This window comes from Cheilinus undulatus, linkage group 4, assembly GCF_018320785.1.
Source record: "Cheilinus undulatus linkage group 4, ASM1832078v1, whole genome shotgun sequence".
NCBI classification, from domain to species: Eukaryota; Metazoa; Chordata; class Actinopteri; order Labriformes; family Labridae; genus Cheilinus; species Cheilinus undulatus.
Window position 1 is genome coordinate 12,092,490 of NC_054868.1, and position 6,070 is coordinate 12,098,559.

Below are 6,070 nucleotides of genomic sequence, written 5' to 3' on the forward strand. Positions count from 1 at the left end.
GGACAGAACATTTGTCTAATCCCCGTTTCAGTTTTTTTATTCCTAAGGTTCTGCCCTTCCCACACCAGGTGGACTGCTGTCCAGATGATGCAAAGTTAATCTCATGCAATAGATATGTGAAATAGTCTATCTGATGTGTCAGGTTACCTCAAAAGGAGAGTGGGGGGATCATTTATCCCCCCTTAATGCCTCTGTGACATTCCTGCTATAAATGAAACATCACAGGGGCATACATACTGCATCTTGAAACGGCATTATGAATAAGCCAGTGGCAATAGTGGTGTGTATATGATTATATGACTTAGAATATCAAAGTAAAGAGTAATAAGGATGGCATTTGAAAGATTCACTGGAATGCTGAATTTCTGCAAAGCAGCCATCTTACACATTTTTCATGCAGGGTGGCTGGCTAGGCTAAGTTTCTGTAAATAAGCCGTCTTTACATGTTAAAACTTCTGCAAACCTGCCATGCTGTGAAATTATAATTATAACTCCCACAAAAGAATATAGGACATTATGATCAAGCATGGTAAAATAAAAAGGCCCCATCTAGTACTTCTATCTTTGTGATTTAGAGTATTGCAGTGATGGAAAGCCATAACTGAATAAACTGTGGCCTATCTGCTCTGCTCAGTTCTGAGTCTGTAATAGATACCTTCATTTTATCAACTTCTTTTAAGTTATGACTTCCTATTTCAAGGCCAAGCCCTACTAAGAAGAATCTTGCATAGCTTGCAGCTTTAATACTCCCCCACCAATGTAACAGGCACTGAATCTGATCACATTCCCTGATAAAGTTGCTCCCTCTGTATGTGAATGAAATGTGAAATGTGGTAAGCATTACAAACAAACATCACAATTGAGGCTGTAGGTGCAGACATAGCAGCAGACCCTAGAGATGAGGGTTGGTGATTCTGACGGTATAAGAGGAGCCCATATGGAACTTGATGGGAACCAGTCGTGTTTGTAAGTAACTCAAAATTGAGAGTGTAGAGGAGGGTAAGAGAGAGAGGGGAGGGGTGGAGTGGCAAAGAGACAAGCCTTAAGGCTATGTAAAGTAAAGAACAAAAAAATGCAAAGTTGTAAGCCAACAGGAAAAGAAATGCAAAAAGAACAAACTTGATAAAGTACAACACAAAAACAAGAGAGCAGTGTGAAAGTGAGTTACCTTATCATGAAGCATCCACATTTTCATGCGCACACACACACATAAAAACGCACACACCCACACACACGCACACACACAAAGCAAGGGGTTCCTGAGCTTTTCCTGGTACAGGAAGACGACTCTTAAAGAGACAGCGTCCTCTCAGCTTACCACAGCTGCTCCCTTTGTTTAATCCAGGTGTGAAAAGAAAAACATTGAAATCTTTGGATCAGGCTGTTTAACATTTGTAGTACATGGTGAGAAGTGTTGCCAGACAGGAGACGAGATTTCAAAACAGGATGCTGGGTCTTGATCCTGTAATCTCTACCAGCTCATAAAAATGGGTCAAGTTGAGATTGTAACTTTGATTGGCAGAGAACACATTTATTTATGTTATGGTGCTTGAGGGAGTGCAAGTGTTGCTTTCTCAAAGTGTTGTTATTCGGAGAGGCGAAGGTATTCAGACAAATGCCAAGTCGGCTGAAACGTGAAATGGGTTTGTCTCTCTACACTTGAGTGAGAATATGTGAAAACTGTCTTGCCTGTCTTTGCCTTTGAGGCCCTGTTTGATAAGTACCTCACATTTGGCTTTGCTGGAGCATACAAAAGCACCTTTGTAGCTTTTGTAAATCAAGGTTGCATTTTTAAAATTGAATCTTTTTGTTCTCAAAAGAAGTATAAGCACAACTCCTTTATCTCCAGGTCTATTTTTATGCTAAGTCATGCTTTTTTCCTTAACTGCTGCCTCTTTAGCTTCATACTCTCTCTGGCTCTTCTCATGTTATTTACAAAATGCTTGACACACTAAACCATATGGACAGAACAAGGAAAGCTTTGTGGAAATCCTGGGCAAGCAGGCAGTGGTGTGCACCCACACTCACACACCAGCACGCTAATAAAACAGGAGGAAAAAAAATAGCAGCAGCCTGGAGAGGGAAATGTTTTTCTCCGTGTATATGCAGGCATGTGAGGATCTTTGTGGCTTCTGTGACGCTGGCTCTTCAGTTGCTGTGAAACACAGCAGATAGGTGAGACTTAGAGAAGGGCAGTGAGTCATTTCTGAAGGTTTTTGATAAGATGGTGGCATTTTTGTTGGTGAGAGTGCAGACACAGTTTGCCATATGTCAGTTCCTCTACATACACAGTTACGACACTGTATTTCTCAATTAGGCTATTTAAATGGAGTATTATTCTAGGTGCAAGATAAGAAACACTGAAATGAATCATAGACTTGGCAGAGGCACAATATCTCTGCCTCCAATATGCTATGCTAAGTGGTGATATGCTCCTTTCACCTACTAACTACTGGTTTCCTTAGTTAACAAATTAGCAAGCAGCTAACCAGTCATACAAGGAAAACATTGACAAACCATTTTTTGTATATTCAGCACTTTACTTTTAGCCCAATTACTATGCTCTAGGGGTAAAACAGTATTTTTACCCGTATCTTTCATCAACATCAGGGCATCACCAATGCACACAGTCTTGCAGCAAATAAATCTAAATGTAGAAAAAACTCAAACTCTTCTGGCCTGAATCAAAGAACCAGGCACAACAAAATTCACAAAGAGGAAAAGTTGCATGCAACATCTTCCAAGAAGATCCCTCACTTCTTATGCCCCTCCTTTGTCCTTGCCGTTTAAAAAAAAGCCTCTGGATGTGAAGCAAAGAGAGTCAAAGACATAACTGATTCCCTTGCTACTTGTGGATATACGTACACTATTATGCATAGAAAGTAATATTGTTAAAAGTTGACAAGCCTTGTCAAAACGTTTGTGTTTTCATAAACCAGGGGAAACGTAAGCTGGTTAAGCACGAGGAACCTCTACTGTTCAACAACAACTACGAGAATGCACACTCAGTTATCTTTATTCAACCTCATCCTAACCCAGTGATTTCAGATCAGGTGATGTTATTCATTTCTGTATTGATTTTATTTTGTATTGTTTTGTTTGCACTTTTTTTGTTTAATGATCAGTTCACTTAGGGCTGTACTGACTATTGCAGGTGGTTTCAAATAACACAAGATGGAACAAACTGTGACTTCTACTCCTACTGTTTCATAATGATAAAAAGAAAATGCATTTGGACTGAACTTGTACCAAACCATGATCCCAAAACCAAAGTAAAAACCGAACTGTGACCTCTGGGCACTAGTACAATGCATGCTATCCCTCTCACTATGATATTAAAAAAGAGACACTTGAATTGTGCATAGCACCTAGGTTGTTCAACTTCATCAAAGCCTGGCTTGGAAAATGCTCAGAACCTGCAGTCCAGCTTGGGCCTGATCAAAGTGTATAGTAACCTTGCAAAGCAGATGCATTGATCAGATCCAAGGTCTGTCATCAGGCAGATGCATCTTCACAAGCTCTGATCTGAAACGACTGTGCCAGGTCTGAAAATAGACCTGACCAATCAGTGTCATTTGAGGACAACAAAGATGTAAATACACCAGGGGTTTAGTTGTACTCCCCTCATTTTGTCTTCTCGCTCCGATTGGCCCATGGGACAGGCAGAATGTTGGTCCAATCACCCTATGAGAATTTTTGAAAAAATACAACCCTTCCAAAACACTTTCAGTGGGATGTTTTCTAGAAGCATGTGAAGAGATCCCATGCAATATGAAACAGACTATCTGGTTTGTCAGGTTGGGTGTATAGATGCAAGAGTCAAGTTAAGTTGTTTTTGATCAATTGTTTTTGTTATAAAAATGCTTCTTGGCAATGAATCTTATACCACTGGAGAGCCTGTTAATTTCCCTTTTAAATGGTGCCACATTTGAAAGGAACAAGCATTTGTGGGATGAGCAGCAGAGCTGAGTATGTGGGTTGCACCAATGAAAAATTTGCAAAATCTTTTTCCCAATGCCAGACAGTTTATTCTGCTGTTGCTACTGACTCTTGTCTTGAGCTTGTGGTACCTCCAGGTGCTGGCAATCAGGTGCCTAACTGCAGAGACATATCGAGATGAGATTCTGCAAACAGTGGCAATCTCATATCGCCACAGTCGGAGGCTGAACTTTATTTTCCAAGGTGATAACAGAGTGGTGTTTATCAGAAGCTGGTTTTCAATTACAGTTTTTTGCAAAATAAAAACGATATTTCTTGAATTTTGACTAAGTACAATTGTGCTTTAAATGTGTTTCCATTGAAGGGAGTTTTGGGCATGAGCCGTGCAATTCTCGTAAAATCGCATCTCGCGTGACTCTGCTGCAAGGAAGCTGGTTGTTCAAAACCTGTTGCATGTTGATACAGTTACGATTACACCTACAGCGTTTGTCTTGACAGTTTTGAACAAAGATGAAGGCAAGGAATAATAGTTCAGAGGCGAAGTCCGTGTGTATGGCAAACGCCACGTGTAGGGGTATAATGTTAAGAAAAGTATCATCTCCTCCTCTATCCATACATACTATATCATGTTTCTTGGAGTGAACTGGTCATGTGACACAGTACATGACATCCTGTGACTTTTAAATCTGGAAAGAGTGTTTCCAATGCACATTTGCGATATGTATTTCTATATTGAAACGTCTAAAAAAAAACATATGAGAGCATAAACTTTTTAGCGATATTTGTAATGTGTTTCCATTACCAGTTTTTTATTGCACTATTTAGATTTTGCGCATTTCTAAGGGTAGAAACACAGCTAGAGACTACTTCCAGAATTTGGAAGTGGAGAGGATGGAATTGCCTTCCAGCAGTCCTGAACTCAACATAATTGAACACTTGTGGGATCAGTTTGGGTGTGTTGTTCAACCACAACGGCCAGCATGAGGAGGAGGTGCCAAGCTGTTGTATCTGTGGATGGTTCTTCCACACACTACTGAGGCTCCTGTTTGTTAAATGAATTAACTGTAAAACTGCCAATATGTTTTGTTTCTTCAGTCTTCAATCGTCCTTTCCACCAAACAAGAGTCAATGGCAGAATAAGCGGTTTGGAATTGGCAGAGAAGATTTGGCAAATTTTTCATCCGACAAATACATGTTCCTTAGGAATGCAGCACCATTTAAAATGAATATAAACAGGCTATCCAAATAGAGATGTTGCCAAGAAGCACTGTTACAAGAAAGAAGTAATCTACCAAACACAGATTTACTAACTTTTTTGTTCTAAGTTTAGATGTGTTGGTCCGGCTGATTTCAGTCAGAGTTGCATGTTTCTGTATTTTTAAAAGTGCTGACTTGGTCAGACTGACACAATTATAGGACTTTTTCTAATTACATTTAAATATATTGAGTATGCTCATACATTAAAGTCAGGAAAAGGGTAAAGAATAAGAGCCTGGGTCCACAGTCAGTGATTTAGCTCAGTTTCAGAGAGCTTCAATACCACCAAGAAAACATAAAAACATTGTATAGGGATCAGAGACCATAAGAAATCAGTTAAGAAAGAGGCAGCACTAGACAAATTAAAGTTCGATCTTTTATCATAAGCAGAAAAAAAGCTGTTAGAGGTGCCAGAATTACTTTTCTGTAAAATAATGCGACTCATTAACATGTGTTGCTCTGTGAAGTACAGGAAGCACTGCTATTAGTGAGATGTACTTCCTCTAACATCTCAGAGTTTATTATAGAGTTTCATAGCATGCGACAAGAAGTAGTTTGAAGTAATTCTCTCCTGGGAAAGATTTAATAATCATCCATTAAGGTATGTTTCCCGCAAACTCTTAAATAAAAGAGAAACAAAACTTTCTCTCCAGAGTTTGACACTGCATAAGGAGTGAGTGGCGAATCAAAATAACTGTTTTGTTCTGGAAGGGTGTTTTGGTAGAGGACACAGGTAGCCTCTGCCATCATTCTGTGCCATGGTAGATATTTTTTACGAGGCAGCACCACCCTACAGTCAAAGTCATCCTCATGTGGACCAAAACTGAACAGGGACAAGGACTGGCCCACATTCTGAACACAGCTAATTGGCTGT